Source organism: Scyliorhinus torazame, chromosome 9 (genome assembly GCF_047496885.1).
Source record: "Scyliorhinus torazame isolate Kashiwa2021f chromosome 9, sScyTor2.1, whole genome shotgun sequence".
NCBI classification, from domain to species: Eukaryota; Metazoa; Chordata; class Chondrichthyes; order Carcharhiniformes; family Scyliorhinidae; genus Scyliorhinus; species Scyliorhinus torazame.
In genome coordinates, this window is record NC_092715.1 from 206,560,307 (window position 1) to 206,577,918 (window position 17,612).

A 17,612-nucleotide genomic window follows, 5' to 3' on the forward strand; every position below is an offset into this window, starting at 1 on the left:
CAACCCAGACAATTACCACCATTTCAGTCTACTCTCCGTCATCAGCAATGTGATGGCAGGAGTTATCAACAGTGCGATTAAGCGGCACTTACTCAGCAATAACCTATGCTCCGACGCTCAGTTTGGATTCCGCTAGGGTCACTCAGCTCCTGACCTCATAACAGCCTTGGTTCAAACATGGACAAAAGAGCTGAATGCCAGAGGTGAGATGAGAGTGACTGCCCTCGACATCAAGGCAGCCCTTGCTAAAATGGAAACAATGGGAATCAGAGGGAAAGTTGTCCGCTGGTTGGAGTCATACCTGGCACAAAGGAAGATGGTTATGGTGGTTGGAGGTCAATCATCTCAGCTCCAGGACGTCACTGCAGGAGTTCCTCAGGGTAGTTTCCTAAGCCCAACCATCTTCAGCTGCTTCATCAATGACCTCCCTTTCATCATGAGGTCAGAAGTGAGGATGATTGCGGATGACTGCATAATGTTCAGCACCATTCGCGACTCCTCAGATAATGAAGCAGTCCATGTCCAAATGCAGCAACACCTGGACAATATCCAGGCTCGGGCTGACAAGTGGCAAGTTACATTCGCACCATACAAGTGCCAGGCAATGACCATCTCCTACAACAGAGGATCTAACCACCACTCCTTGACATCCAATGGCTTACCATTGCTGAATCCCCCACAATCAACACCCTGGGGGTTACCATTGATCAGAGACTGAACTGGACTAGCCATATTAATACTGTGGCTACCAGGGCGGATCAAAGGTTAGGAATCCTACGGCGAATAACTCACCTCCTGATCTTCCAAAGCCTGTCCACCATCTACAAGGCACAAGTCAGGAGTGTAATGGAATACTCTCCACTTGCCTGGATGAGTGCAGCTCCAACAACACTCAAGAAGCTTGACATCATCCAGGACAAAGCAGCCAGCTTGATTGCTCCCCCCTCCACAAGCATTCAAACTCTCCACCACCGACGAACAGTGGCAGCTGTGTGTACCATCTACAAGATTCACTGCATTAACTCACCAAGGTGCCTTAGACAGCACCTTCCAAACCCGTGACCACCTTCCAAACCCATGGCCGCTACCATCTAGAAGGACAGGAGCAGCAGATACCTGGGTATGCCACCACCTGGAGGCTCCCCTCCAAGTTACTCACCACCCTGACTTGGAAATATATCGCTGTTCCTTCGCTGTCCCTGGGGCAATATCTTGGAACTCCTTCCCTAACAGCACAGTGGGTGTACCTACGTCTCAAGGACTGCAGCAGTTCAAGAAGGCAACTCATCACCACCTTCTGAAGGGCAACTAGGGATGGGCAATAAATGCTGGCCTAACCAGTGACGCCCACACCCCGTAAATTAATTATTTTTTTAATTTGAAATCGTCATGCAGAATTGTATGGAGGCATTTTTTTAATCTTTACAACCTCACGATTATGCCTCTGATGCCATTTCAGAAATTCACTCTTCACCCAAAAGAGGTTAAGTAACAGTATTAGACTTTGGGCGGGGAGAAGAGTGAGTGTAAAGTAGCAGCTAATAGGCCTATCGGTATCCAACATGTCAAACAATGAGTAGCACTGAAGCAATGTGTGCACTGACGCTGTTCCAAAAGCATACCTGGACGTGTCAAACAAGTTTCAATAAGGTGGTGTCGGCTACAGTGTTCACCTTTTCCCTTGAAAATCCCAGCAGGATCCTCCCTTTGACCTGGAGCTTTCAGAAGATCTTTGCCTTTATCTGGCAGCTTTCACTGGCTTAAAGGTGGTGGGAAGGCAGTGGCGCAGTGGCATTGTCGCTGGACTAGCAACCCAGAGACCCAGGGTAATGCTCTGGGGACCTCGGTTCAAAACCCACCATGACACGCGGTGAACTTTGAACTCTAAAAGTCTGTAATTAAAAGTCTAACGGTGACCATGAATCGATTGGTTCACTAATGCCCTATAGGGAAGGAAATCTGTTGTCCCCACCTGGTCTGACCTACATGTGTTCCCACAGCAATGTGGTTGACTCATAATGTGGCCAATGGGGCCTTCTGAAATGGCCTAGCAACCCACTCAGTTCAAAGGCAATTAGGGATGCCCTGCCCTGTCCTTGACCACCCAGGGGCCTCCAATGGCCTGGGAGACGCCCTCAGGTGTGGTTCCGCCTGGTTCACATTTGTGTCGACCAGTACTAATCGGCGCTGACGGGATCTCTCACTGGCGAGCCGATGATCTCTCACTGGCCTTAATTGGTGACTATTGGTTTCCCGCTGTGCCTAGGTAGGATCCGGAACCCACCAATGCGAGCGAGCTGGTTAGATCACATACCGCTTGCCGCCGGGCCTGATTCCCGATTTGGGCCGGATTCTCGCTAGGTGTGACGCGGCTGTTAAATCACGCCCTGTATGTTTTCAAGAAGCAGTTAGATATAGCACTTGGGCAAAGGGGATCAAAGAATATGCGGGATTAGATTATAGAGTTGGATGATCAGCCATGATCATTATATTTCCTGATTCCAGATATTCGGAATTACCATAGAACATACAGTGCAGAAGGAGGCCATTCAGCCCATCGAGTCTGCACCGACCCACCTAAGCCCTCACTTCCACTCTATCCCCCTAACCCCCTAATCCAATAAGCCCTCTTAACCTTTTTGGCACTAAGGGCAATTTATCATGGCCAATCCACCTAACCTGCACGTCTTTGGACTGTGGGAGGAAACCGGCGCACCCGGAGGAAACCCACGCACACACGGGGAGAACGTTCAGACTCCATAGAGGCAGTGACCCAGCAGGGAATCGAACCTGGGACCCTGGCACTGTGAAGCCACAATGCTAACCACTATGCTACCGTGCTGTCCCCATCATAATGAATGGTGGAGCTGGCTCGACGGGCCAATTAGCCTCCTGCTCCTATTTTCTATGTTTGTCAATGCTTGATTTATGAGACTTCACGGGGTCCAACCTGAACCTTGAGGATCACATCCGGGATGATTATTATTCCAGCCCTTTGAATTACAGACTAGTAACATAACCTGTTGTAGGGCTGGAGGAGGAAAGAGATAGTGAGGGGCGAAATTTGAACAAAAGGATAAGAATTTTAAAATCAAGCCCTTGTGGCCTGATCACACAGGACAAACAGAGCAAATCATCTCCTCGCCCAGACGTCAGAGGCGACACGGGCTGTGGTTCTATTGATCCTGCCTTTATTTATCCTGTATCCAAAGGTGTGATTTAATGGAACTTGATTAGCAGGTAGGTGTCAACCCCACTCAGGCTAAAGTCTAGGGGCCAGATGTGGGGTAAACTGAAGCAGCAGGAAAGCAGACGGACAGTATGGTCTGTCAATGTGATGATGTCTCACACCTTCTTGTTTCCTGTGCAACATGTCCAGTGATCTCCCACTGGGCCTGGGTCAGCAGGCGGAGCACAGCGGCTCCCGAGGCGTGGGGGGCGGGGGGGGGGGGGGGGGGCGGGGGGAAGGGTGGATAGGGCAGCCCAGCCCCCCCCCCCGCCCACCTTACCCCGACTCGGTGCTGCAGATCTGCCTGAGGACTCAGGTCTGTACCTGACCGTTTAGTTACGCTGGCCTCCTCAGGAAACATAACAGCGGTGAACAAAGGAAAAATAAATAAATCTACAAGGCAGCCTGTTTTTTGTCTGCTGGATTAGTGCAGACAAAGACAAATTGGCACACTAAAACACATGGGTTTCGAACCAGCAGAGGTAATGATATAGGATAGAGGGTATTACTGGGAATATAAGGCAGGGGTATCATTGGGGACAATGATACAGAGTAGGGTGTATTCATTGAATTGTAGAATTTACAGTGCAGAAGGAGGCCATTTGGCCCATCGGGTCTGCACCGGCCCTCGGAAAGAGCACCTGTTGTTGAAAACTCACCACCATTCTTAGAAGTCCCCCTAATACAAAAAGGGGCGACATTCTAAATGGTGAACAGGGATTCACACTCCCCGAATCCGATGCAGGCTTCAGTGGGTGCTATTCAGGTCGAACTATGTTTTCACGTTATCCCCCGGTATAACCCTTACCTTCACCGAAGATTTGTGTGTGGGGGAGGGGGGGTAAGGGGGTTGATGGGTGTGGGTCAAGGGGGGTGATTGGGGGGGTGGGGGTGAGGGGGTTGTGGGGGGGTGGGGGGTTGCGGGGTGAGGGGGTTGATGGGTGTGGGTCAAAGGGGGTGAGCGGGGGTGAAGGGGTGTGGGGGTGAGGGGGTTGTGGGGGGGGTAGGTGGGGTGTGTGGGGGGTGAGGGGGTTGATGGGTGTGGGTCAAGGGGGGTAAGCAGGGGTGAGAGGGTTGTGGGGGTGAGGGGGTTGTGGGTGGGGTGTGTGGGGGTGAGGGAGTTGGTGGGTGTGGGTCAAGGGGGGTGAGCAGGGGTGAGGGGGGTGTGGGGGTGAGGGAGTTGTGGGGGTGTGTGGGTGGGGTTTGTGGGGGGTGAGGTGGTTGATGGGTGTGGGTCAAGGGGGGTGAGCAGGGGTGAGGGGGGTGTGGGGGTGAGGGAGTTGTGGGGGGGAGGGGGGTGTGGGGGTGAGGGAGTTGTGGGGGGGTGTGGGGGTGAGGGGGTGTGGGGGTGAGGTGGTTGTGGGGGGGGTGTGGGGGTGGGGGGGGTGGGGGGTGAGGGGGTTGATGGGTGTGGGTCAAGGGGGGTGAGCGGGGGTGAGGGAGGTGTGGGGGTGAGGGGGTTGTGGGGGGGGTGGGGGTGGAGGGTGGGGGGTGAGGGGGTTGATGGGTGTGGGTCAACGGGGGTGTGGGGGTGAGGGGGTTGTGAGGGGCTGTGGGGGTGTGGGGGTGGGGGGTGAGGGGGTTGATAGGTGTGGGTCAAGAGTGAGTGGGGTGTGGGGGTGAGGGGGTTGTGGGGGGCTGTGGGGGTGGGGGGTGAGGGGGTTGATGGGTGTGGGTCAAGGGGGGTGAGCGGGGGTGAGGGAGGTGTGGGGGTGAGGGGGTTGTGGGGGTGAGGGGGTTGTGGGGGTGTGTGGGGGGTGAGGGGGTTGATAGGTGTGGGTCAAGAGTGAGTGGGGTGTGGGGGTGAGGGGGTTGTGGGGGGCTGTGGGGGTGGGGGGTGAGGGGGTTGATGGGTGTGGGTCAAGGGGGGTGAGCGGGGGTGAGGGAGGTGTGGGGGTGAGGGGGTTGTGGGGGTGAGGGGGTTGTGGGGGTGTGTGGGGGTGAGGGGGTTGATAGGTGTGGGTCAAGAGTGAGTGGGGTGTGGGGGTGAGGGGGTTGTGGGGGGCTGTGGGGGTGGGGGGTGAGGGGGTTGATGGGTGTGGGTCAAGGGGGGTGAGCGGGGGTGTGGGGGTGAGGGGGTTGTGAGGGGCTGTGGGGGTGGGGGGTGAGGGGGTTGATGGGTGTGGGTCAAGGGGGGTGAGCGGGGGTGAGGGAGGTGTGGGGGTGAGGGGTTTGTGGGGGTGAGGGGGTTGTGGGGGTGTGTGGGGGTGAGGGGGTGTGGGGGGTGAGGGGGTTGATGGGTGTGGGTCAAGGGGGGTGAGGAGGGGTGAGGGAGGTGTGGGGGTGAGGTGGTTGTGGGGGTGAGGGGGTTGTGGGGGTGAGGGGGTTGTGGGGGTGTGTGGGGGTGAGGGGGTGTGGGGGGTGAGGGGGTTGATGGGTGTGGGTCAAGGGGGGTGAGCAGGAGTGAGGGAGGTGTGGGGGGAGGGGGTTGTGGGGGTGAGGGGGCTGTGGGGGTGAGGGGGTTGTGGGGGGACTGTGGGGGTGAGGGTGTGTGTGGGGGTGAGGGGGTTGATGGATGTGGGTCAAGGGGGTGAGGAGGGGTGAGGGAGGTGTGAGGGTGAGGGGGTTGTGGGGGTGAGGGGGTTGTGGGTGTGTGTGGGGGTGAGGGGGCGTGGGGGGTGAGGGGGTTGATGGGTGTGTGTCATGGGGGGTGAGGAGGGGTGAGGGAGGTGTGGGGGTGAGGGGGTTGTAGGGGTGAGGGGGTTGTGGGGGTGAGGGGGTTGTGGGTGTGTGAGGGGGTGTGGGGGGTGAGGGGGTTGTGGGTGTGTGAGGGGGTGTGGGGGGTGAGGGGGTTGTGGGTGTGTGTGGGGGTGAGGGTGTGGGGGGTGAGGGGGTTGATGGGTGTGGGTCAAGGGGGGTGAGGAGGGGTGCCTACACATGTGTCATGGGGATCTGCAACTGACCTCCGCGTCGGCGACCTCCGGGTCGGTGACCTCCCTTTCCTCTGGACCGCCGACCACGTCCAGTGCTCTCTGCCCGGGCACATTGAGGGGCCGCAGGTCTGGTGGGTCCCCTCTGGTCTTCTCCCATTCTCGGTGGTTGTGTGCGGCCTTCTCCGGGGGGGAGGGGGTGAATCCAGCGCTGTTTTGCATGGAATCGGTTGCGTTCCACGTGGCGATGGGGCGGGCCCATTTAGAGTTGCTGAATCGGTGCACCTGTTGCGCCGTTTTTGCTGTCGTGAAACACCACTGTTCCCACGCTGGCGTCAGCACTTAGTCTCAAAATCGGAGAACCCAGCCCACCATATAAATGTAAGTCTTAACAAAACAGGGCTGCCCCTTCTCCCCACTCTTGTTCGCGCAAGCGATCACACCCCTGGCGATAGCCCTGCGGGATGCAAAAAGCTGGAAGGGAATCCGGAGAGGAGACAGAGAGCACAGAGTCTCACTCAATGCAGGTGACCTGCTCCTCCATGTCTCGAAGCCACAGGAGGGACTGAAGGCAATACGGCAAATACTGAAAGAGTTTGGAACCTTCTCGGGCTACAAACTTAACCTGGGCAAAAGCGAGAAATTCCCAGTGAACCCGAAAGGGGGAGGGACAGAGCTGGAGGGGCTCCCGTTCAAAACGGCCCAGAACAGATTCCGTTACCTGGGGATCCAAATAGCCAGAGACTGGACACAGATCCACAAGTGGAACCTGACCAGCCTGGTGGAGGAAGTAAGAAAAGACCTTCAATGGTGGGGCTCACTCCCACTCTCCCTGGCGGGGAGAGTGCAGATGATCAAGATGAACGTACTGCCAAGGTTCCTCTTCCTGTTTAGATCCATCCCGATCTTCATCCCCAAGTCCTTTTTCCAAAACATAGGCAGTCTAATCACGGCGTTTGTGTGGGGGGGGGCAAGAACCCGAGAATTCCCAAACCGACACTGCAAAGAGGGAAAGTCAGAGGGGGCCTGGCTCTACTGGACCTACAATACTACCACTGGGCAGCAACAGCAGAAAAGGTGAGGGATGGGTTCAAGAACCCGACACAGATTGGGTACAAATGGAGGAGGCATCCTGTAAAGGAACAACCCTCCGGGCCCTGGCCACAGCAGCACTCCCATCCTCCTCAACAAGGTACCCAACGAGCCCAGTGGTAGCGGCCACGCTGAGAATGTGGACCCAGTTGAGACAACACTTCGGGATAACCAAAATGTCCGTTATGACCCCCATCTGCGGCAATCACAGATTCCCCCCCAGCAATGCTAGATACCATCTTCAAAAGATGGAGGCGGGACGGGGGCACATTGACGGTCGGGGACTTCTATGTAGGGCACAGACTGGCGACACTAGACAAACTGACGAGGAAGTGGAGGCTAGCAAAAGGATAGGATATGAGACACCTCCAAATAAAACACTTCCTTCGCAAAGAGACAGTAGGGTAACCCGGGGCCCCAGAAACTACACTACTAGAGGACCGGAAAGGCACAAACAACAAGAAGGGGGGGCTATGTGGGAAAATATACGGACAGCTACTGGACAGAACGCGATCACCACTGGACGGGACCAGACAAAAATGGGAGGACGAACTGGGGACAGATGTAGGATGGGGACTCTGGAGCGAAGCACTGAGCAGGGTAAACTCCACCTCCTTCTGTGCAAGGCCTAATGCAGCTCAAAGTGGTGCACAGAGCGCACCTGATCAGAACCCGAATGAGCAGATTCTTCCCAGAGGTGGAGGGCAAATGTGAACGATGCCAGAGGGGCCGGCCAACCACACCCAAGCTTACCCCAAGCTTGCTGGGTTCTGGACAGCCTTCTCCGAGCCAATGTCCAAGGTTGTGGGGGTGAGGGTGAAGCCATGCCCAATAGTGGCAATCTTCGGGGTATCGGAGCAGTCAGAGCTACACATGGGGAAGGGGGCCAACGCCCTTGCTTTCGCTTCCCTAACCCTGCTCGGCTGGCGATCGGCAGCACCACCCAAAGCTGCAGACTGGCTCGCTGACCTCTCGGAATTTCTCCACCTGGAGAAGATTATGTACGCCACCGGAGGGTCAGAGGAAGGCTTCCTGGATACTTGGGGGCAGTTCGTCGGGCTGTTCCAAAACCTGTTCGAGGCCAGCAACGAGGAGTAAGCCAGGGGGGGAAAAAAAATGAAGAACCTGGGGGGGGAGGGGGGGGAGTAGGAAGGGGGGTAAGGAGGAAGGGGGGGGAGGAGGAGGAGGAAGGGGGGATTGTGGTAGTATGTATTAGGGGTTATGTGGGACTGGAAGCCCTAATGTCATTGGCTGACAGATCCTGGGTCCTGGTTGGCCGTTGACCTCTAGCTCCGCCCTGAAGGCGGAGTAAAAGAAGCAGGAGTCCTCCCCCGCAGGCCAGTCTACTACTGAACTGCGGGGGAACAGACACGCTTAATAAAGCCTCATCGACTTCACTCTATTCGTCTCTCGGAGTCTTTGTGCGCTACAATTTATTAAGCATGTCTAAAAGACTATGGAGCTCAGGATCATCCCGGAATGCCTGAGGATCAGCCCCCACGCAGTGAACGCGGCAGCAGCCTTCAAGCACTGGCAGACTTGTTTCGAGGCCAACCTCAGAACGGCCACCGGCCGGGTCACAGAAGACCAAAAACTACAGGTCCTGCACTCGAGGTTAAGCACGGAGATTTTCTCCCTCATCGAAGACGCGGAGGATTTCCAGACGGCGTTCGCAGCACTAAAAAGTCTCTATGTCCGCCCAGTAAACCAGATCTACGCTCGCTATCAGCTCGCGACGAGACGGCAAAGTCCCGGAGAATCAATTAATGAATTCCACGCCGCGCTGCTGATTTTGGGACGAGCCTGCAGCTGCCCGTCGGTGAACGCAAATGAACACACGGACATGTTAATGCGCGATGCTTTTGTGGCAGGTATGAACTCCTCCCAAATCCACCAAAGACTTCTAGAAAAAGAGTCGTTAGGACTCTCAGAGGCACGGGCCCTAGCGGCCTCCCTGGACGTGGCCGCGCAAAACGCCCGCGCCTACGGCCCCAACCGCGCGGCAGCCCATTGGGCTCCGTATGCGCCCGCCGCGACAAACCCCCTCCCCCCCCCCCCCCGGACACCCCACAGGCTTGCGCGGTCCAAATGCCGAGTCGCACCGGGGGAGCCCGCTGCTATTTCTGCGGCCAGGCGAAACACCCCCGGCAGCGCTGCCCGGCCCGCGCAGCGACCTGTAAGAGCTGCGGGAAAAAGGGCCATTTCGCGGCTGTGTGCCGGTCCTGCGAGGTCGCCGCTGTCCCGGGAGAACAGGGAGCCCTGCACGCCATTTACGCTCCCCAACCCCCCAGCCCCCCATGTACGACCCGCAGGCGCAGCCACTCTGGGTCCCGACCACCGCTGTCCCGGGAGAACAGGGAGCTCTGCACGCCGCTTACGCTCCCCAACCCCCCCAGCGCCCCGTGTACGACCCGCAGGCGCAGCCACTTTGGGTCCCGACCACCGCTGTCCAGGCAGAACAGGGAGCCCTGCACGCCGCTTACGCTCCCCAACCCACCCCCCCCGCCGTGCACGCATGACCCGCCGGCACTACCAATGTGGGTCCCGACCACCGCTGTCCCCAAAGAGGGAGCCCCGCACGTTCCTGACGCTCCCCAACCCCAGCGCCCCATGTGCGATCCGCAGACGCCGCCATTTTGGGTCCCGGCCACCACGAGGGGAGGAGGGGCACCGCCATCTTGGACCGCCCCAGACCTGTACGACGCATGGGGCGGCCATTTTGTCCACCCCGCCTCCATCTTGTGACCCCCCAGCCATGTGCGATGCACGGGGGCGGCCATCTTGTTCACCCCCGACGCCATCTTGTGACCCCCCAGCCATGTGCGATGCACGGGGCGGCCATCTTGTTCACCCCTGACGCCATCTTGGACGGCAACAACGGACCCCAGTGTCGACGGCTCCACGAGGTTCGAAGAAGACGATCAACTACTACAACCACGTCTCGCTTCAATGACGCTGGACCAAGCTCGGCCCCGGACACTCCAGACGACGACGACAACTGTGCTAATAAACGGGCACGAGACGCCATGCCTAGTCGACTCCGGGAGCACGGAGAGCTTTATCCACCCCGACACGGTAAGACGCTGTTCTTTGACCACCCATCCCAGCGCACAAAAGATTTCCCTAGCTGCAGGATCCCACTCCGTACAGATCAAGGGATTCTGCATAGTTACCCTAACGGTGCAAGGGAGGGAGTTCAAAAACTATAGGCTCTACGTCCTTCCCCAACTCTGCGCCCCCACATTACTGGGATTAGATTTCCAGTGCAATCTACAGAGCCTAACCTTCAAATTCGGCGGCCCAATACCCCCACTCACTATATGCAGCCTCGCAACCCTCAAGGTGCAACCCCCGTCCTTGTTTGCAAACCTCACCCCGGATTGCAAACCCGTCACCACTAGGAGCAGACGGTACAGCGCCCAGGACCAGACATTCATTCGGTCCGAAGTCCAGCGGCTACTGAAGGAAGGCATAATCCAGGCCAGCAATAGTCCCTGGAGAGCACAGGTGGTAGTAGTAAAGACAGGGGAGAAGCAAAGGATGGTCATAGACTATAGCCAGACCATCAACAGGTACACACAGCTCGATGTGTACCCTCTCCCCCGCATATCCGACATGGTCAATCGGATTGCCCAATATAAGGTCTTCTCCACCGTGGACCTCAAGTCCGCCTACCATCAGCTCCCCATCCGCCCAAGTGACCGCAAGTACACAGCCTTCGAGGCAGACGGGCGATTATACCATTTCCTCAGGGTCCCATTTGGCGTCACAAACAGGGTCTCGGTCTTCCAACGAGAGATGGACCGAATGGTTGACCAACACGGGTTGCGGGCCATGTTCCCGTATCTCAACAATGTAACCATCTGCGGCCATGATCAGCAGGACCACGACGCCAACCTCCACAAATTCCTTCAGACCGCTAAAGCCTTGAACCTCACGTACAACGAGGACAAGTGCGTTTTTAGCACCAACCGGCTAGCCATCCTGGGCTACGTAGTGCGCAATGGGATAATAGGCCCCGACCCCGAACGTATGCGCGCCCTCATGGAATTTCCCCTCCCGCACTGCTCAAAAGCCCTAAAACGCTGCCTGGGGTTCTTTTCATACTACGCCCAGTGGGTCCCCCAGTACGCAGACAAGGCCCCCCCCCTAATACAGACCACGACCTTCCCTCTGTCGACAGAGGCTTGCCAGGCCTTCAGCCGCATCAAAGCGGATATCGCAAGGGCCACGATGCGCGCGATCGACGAGTCCCTCCCCTTCCAGGTCGAGAGCGACGCCTCCGACGTAGCTCTAGCGGCCACCCTTAACCAAGCGGGCAGACCCGTGGCCTTTTTCTCCCGAACCCTCCACGCTTCAGAAATCCGCCACTCCTCAGTGGAAAAGGAAGCCCAAGCCATAGTGGAAGCTGTGCGACATTGGAGGCATTACCTGGCCGGCAGGAGATTCACTCTCCTCACGGACCAACGGTCGGTAGCCTTCATGTTCAATAATGCACAGCGGGGCAAAATCAAAAACGACAAGATCTTAAGGTGGAGGATCGAGCTCTCCACCTTCAACTACGAGATCTTGTATCGTCCCGGAAAGCTGAACGAGCCGTCCGCTGCCCTATCCCGCGGCACATGTGCCAACGCACAAATTAACCGCCTCCAAACCCTCCACGAGGACCTCTGCCACCCCGGGGTCACTCGGTTTTACCATTTTATCAAGTCCCGCAACCTCCCATACTCTTTAGAGGAGGTCCGTACAGTCACAAGGAACTGCCACATCTGCGCAGAGTGCAAACCGCATTTTTTCAGGCCGGATGGTGCGCACCTGATTAAGGCTTCCCGCCCCTTTGAACGCCTTAGCCTGGATTTCAAAGGGCCCCTCCCCTCCACCGACCGCAACAGATACTTCCTTAATGTGGTGGACGAGTACTCTCGCTTCCCATTCGCCATCCCCTGCCCTGACATGACCGCGGCCACAGTCATTAAAGCCCTGAACACCATATTCACACTGTTCGGTTGCCCTGCATACGTCCACAGCGACAGGGGGTCCTCCTTCATGAGTGACGAGCTGCGCCAGTTCCTGCTCAGCAAGGGCATAGCCTCGAGCAGGACGATCAGCTACAACCCCCGGGGGAACGGGCAAGTAGAGAGGGAGAACGGCACGGTCTGGAAGACCGTCCTACTTGCCCTACGGTCCAGGGATCTCCCAGTTTCACGGTGGCAGGAGATCCTCCCGGACGCCCTCCACTCCATCCGGTCGCTACTGTGTACGAGCACTAATCAAAAGCCTCATGAGCGTCTCCTTGTCTTCCCCAGGAAGTCCTCCTCTGGAACGTCGCTGCCGACCTGGCTGGCGGCCCCAAGACCCATCTTGCTCCGAAAGCATGTGCGGGCGCACAAATCGGACCCGTTGGTCGAAAGGGTTCACCTCCTCCACCCGAACCCGCAGTACGCCTACGTGGAGTACCCCGACGGCCGACAGGACACGGTCTCCCTGCAAGATCTGGCGCCCGCCGGCAACACACACACACCCCCGACACCATTCACCCAACCCCCCCCCTTCCTGCCACCGCCGCACCCCGCGACCGCCCCCTTCCCAGGAGGATCGGTCCCCCTCCTCCCAGGCCCGACCAGGAATGAAGCCCAAGCTGAAACCGTAAGGCTCCCGGAGACGACAACACCGGAACAAGCACCACCACCACCACCGGGGCCGAGGCGATCGACACGGACGGCCAGACCGCCCGACCGACTCGTGGCGTCGATCTAAAACAATATATGGACTTTTCACGAGAACATTTTGCTTTTTTCTCCCGACACTTTCTGTAAATAGTTCGAAACAGGACAAAATTGTACATACTGTATTGTCATATGAATGTTTTCCTCCCAGGACCAGCCTTGTAAACCCTTACCACCATGCGAAGCATCACCCCGCCGGGTTCATTTTTAACAAGGGGTGAATGTGGTAGTATGTATTAGGGGTCATGTGGGACTGGAAGCCCTAATGTCATTGGCTGACAGATCCCGGGTCCTGGTTGGCCGTTGACCTCTAGCTCCGCCCTGAAGGCGGAGTATAAGAATCAGGAGTCCTCCCCCACAGGCCAGTCTACTACTGAACTGTGGGGGAACAGACACGCTTAATAAAGCCTCATCGACTTCACTCTATTCGTCTTTCGGAGTCTTTGTGCGCTACAGGAATATCATAGACCGATCCAGAGGGCAGCAAAATGTACGTACAGTTAGTCAAATGAAGGACAAAACAAACCTCTCTGTACAAAAAGCAAATTAGCGCGGGCAAGAAAAATTAGGGTTATAAGGACCAACTGTTTATAAATATGAGAAAAGCCAATGAAAAGATTTTCAACAAAAGAAATAAATGCAAGTCTTTCTTTGCTTCTCAGGTCATGCTCTGAGGGGGATTGTGATGCTCTTTCCATCACTGTGAACATACACAAAGAGAAGGGGTCAAAAATCAGCAGTAGTACATTGCTGTGACCTGGTGCTGGGACTATTTAATTGTCACACAATTAAGCCTGAGGGTCATGGCCACATTTTGTAAAGACACAAACTACAGCCAACGGTAGGGCAAGGTGAGATTGTAGGGCACTCTTTGTCAGGGATTGGGCAGCGATGAAGGGGCAAAGTACCATTCAGAACTGTTACTCAGTCAGCCAGATCCCACGGGGAATATTAATTGATTTCATGGAATGTAGCCATAAAAACTACACACCCTGTACTAGTTCCCAACACCGAATGTCAAAAGGTGACATTCCCACTCTCTCCGCAGAGACTGTTCCCTCCAAGATAATCTAGTCCACTCCTCCACCATACCCAAAACCTCACCCATCACCCATGGTACCTTCCCATGCATTCGGCTATACCTGGGAGACTGCATGTCTATAAATGCATTTATATCGTCACTGTGTATATCTGACAATGACCTGGCTCTATGTTAATACATGTTTTTGTGGTTGTTTGTGTGTCTTTGGGCACTGGATAGATCTAAGTATTGCATTAAAATGTATAGCGTCTCCAGCTAAACTACTCATATAACTATAGATAGCAGTTGCGTGATATTTCTAAACCTGAAAAATAATTAATTAAACAAAATACAATAAATATAAATGTCACCACATAGGCTGTTTTCCCCTTTGAGAGCTGACTGGTGGTGATTTAACCTGATGATCACCACACCTTGAGAAGGTGGAACCTTCATGAATAACCTCAGCCGGTCCAGGAATTGAACCCGCATTATTTGCGTTACCCCGCATCACGAAACAGCCGTCCAGCCAACAGCTAACCCAACACAGTGTAGCCATCTGGGATGTCCACTTCCAGAATACGAAATGGATGTTTGCAAAGATTGCAGGGAAAAATGGACAATGTTAAGAAAGCAAGCTCGCACTGAGCCGGTCTGCATATTGGAGAAACAGCTCCCAGACGAGACTGAAACTGTCGGCCTATTAGCATATGGACGGCCCATCTCCGGGAACAAAGGAAGATACTTAAGTAACCGATCTCGCTCCAGACCTCGCGGCGCCAGTTCCCCAAACCGAAAGCATAAACAAAGCAAGGCCAACGGCCACCTAGGACACGCCCAGCTATCAGGGCACCCACCCCTTTATTGGTCAAGATCAATACGAGTGATTAAGATTCGGCCCAATTGATTGGGGCCAAGTTCAAGGCCCGCCCAAAAGCGCGCGCAGCTCCTTCGGGTATAAGAAGAAGGCCCCAAGAGAGAATCGCTCTCTTGGAATCGGCTCTCAAAGCGGAGAGACCCTTCCACCAGCTACACCAGAAGCAAGTAAGTCCAAGGTCAACGCACGCTACCAGACGGACGACCTTAGCTGTTCCCCTGTACCACTTCGACCCCAGCAGCCTCAGAACCGAACAACGGCCATTGTTCCTCTGACTGAGTGGGCGCCGGAAGCTAAGTATGGGCTTTAGCTGTAGTGATAGTTTAGTCTGTAGAGTTTCGTACATGAGTATATTTAACTGTGTGTGTAAATAAATAAGCATTGACTTTGAACTAACTAACTGGTGTATCGAGTCTTTGATCAGTATTCGGGTTTGAATCTTGCGGCGGTATCGAAAGGTACCTGGCGACTCTACAGCAAACATAATTAGAATCAAGGAAGGCGACCATATTGACCGCCATATTCAGAGCCAACCAAAGAGAGCAACAACAGTAAATATAGCAGGACAGGGCAGTGCAGTAGCTCTAGCATTAGGAACTGATGAATACCAGTGTGACCCACGATAACCAGATCTGCATTAAGCGTCTGTAGCTGGTGGAACTTTGGCTCAGAGTTGATGAGCTTGAATCTGAGCTTTGGACACCGCAGCTGCAGGGAGCGGGAAAGTTACCCGAGAACTTTGTTGCAGGAGGCAGTCACACATACGTTAGGCTAGGCACTTCAGATTGGTCCATGATCAGAGAAAAGTGGGTGGAAATGCCACGGGAATCCAGAAGGTAGAAATGGAGGAACTTCAGCCCCTGCAATTGTCCAACAGTTTTGATGTTCTTGCAGTTTGTGTGGACGAGAGAAGGGACTGCAGGAAGGATAATCACACTGGCCATGACATTGTGGTGCATGGGGCAACCAAGTAGAGGGATTAAAAAGGAATAAAGTTGAATTAGGAGACAGCGTAGTTCAGGAAATAGATAGTGTTCTCTGCAGCCAAGGGGGTGAGTCTTGAAGGCTGAGTTGCCTGCTCAATGCCAGGGCCAAGGACATCTGGAGAGCAACCCTTGCACCCTTTTCCTTTCTGTCTGTAATCAATATGGTCTTGGAAAGGAAGATGCTTGTGTTTCTTAGCCCCTGGTGTGTGTGGCCAGTTTAACAGCAGCAAGCTTTCATTGATTTAAATAAAGCAGGGTATTTATTCACACATTCATCCTGAATATCTAAATATTACATCACTCATGCACAGAACACATGAGAAAGATACAGTACAAGAGAATAGTACACTTTCACAAATTGAAACCCAAAATGTTCATCGTTCATGGCATGTCATAGGAAAAGCAGGACTGGAAAAGCAACATTTTCACTCTGAAAAGAGAATTTAGATGGTTTCAATAACTGCAATTGTATCTCAGGGATTATTGTCGGATTCCCTCAAAGAGATGGATGTTTGGCAGGTCCCGGTCATCCACTTGTAGTTTTTTCCCACCAGAAAATCAAGCTTCTTTATAGATTGGCTTGGAATAAAAATCACGCTGGGAGACATTTTAGATGTATCAGTCTCTAGATTTAAAAAGTCATGGGTCTCCTGCCTTTTCCATGGTTGATGTCTTGCAAACTGGTGATCTGTGTAGCCTGACTAGTTTCTATCTGACTCTTGGAATAATAAAGGAGTTGGTACCATGTTATGGGCCAGGGTTTAGAGAACCCCAAAGTGTATCATGGAACTCACCTGACCCACAACTTTTACTAGAGTGTGGTATGGGGAGCACACGGCCCACTCTACAGGTATGATGCAGCAGACATCTAACAGGTATTTTAAAAGCAAAACAATGTTTATTCTATGAACTCAAGTTAACCTTTTTAAAACAGTGAACATCTTAGCAGCCATCAATTCAAATGCAACCCCCAAAGAATACAACACTAAATAATCCTTAAACTTACCTTTTAACATCCAGAAGACATTAAAAAAAAACTTTGAAAAGAAGCATATCAGGTTTCAATTCACTACTGAGAACAGTTATCACTCTGAATTCACCAGATGATCGAGAAATAGTCTTTACATGGCAGGGAGAACAGTATTACACCTTCTTTGGCTGGCTGCAGCTCCAACACTAAAACGAAACCAAAAAACACGTTCACACCCAAGCTTTTCTCAAAGTGAAACTAAAAAGCAGACATACAGCCCAGCTCCACCCACACTCTGCCATCACTGCAGTAATTTGAGCAGACATTTCTTAAAGTGACATTCCCATGACAATCAGAAGTTAGTTATGATCCCGTGAAGGCAGGTTTCAGTGTCTTTCATTGTCCACACAATGGGTTGGAGCTAAGGTGATGGATACCCAATGGGGGAATGATTGGTAACCCATCAACATACCACCTATGATCAGTTCACTGGAAGATCATATTTGCTATTTCCTCATGATCCTGACCCATCTGACTGTCATTGTTTGTTAGATCTCTTCCATTGAGTTGATAAGGATGAACCCTTTGCACCTGAAAAACCCATTTGCATTTGAGAACTTTCCAGAGATATTTTCAAACATGAGTTAATCCTTGGCAGAAATTGCAAAAGTCATCTGACCATTGGCAGCCAATCAGAAGAATGAGAGGTGATCTCATTGAAACATTGAAGATTATGAAGGACTTGGCAGGGTAGATACTGAGATGTTATTTCCACTGGCTGGGAAATCTAGAACAAGAAGACACAATTTCAGGGTAAAGGCCAATCATTTAGGACTGAGAT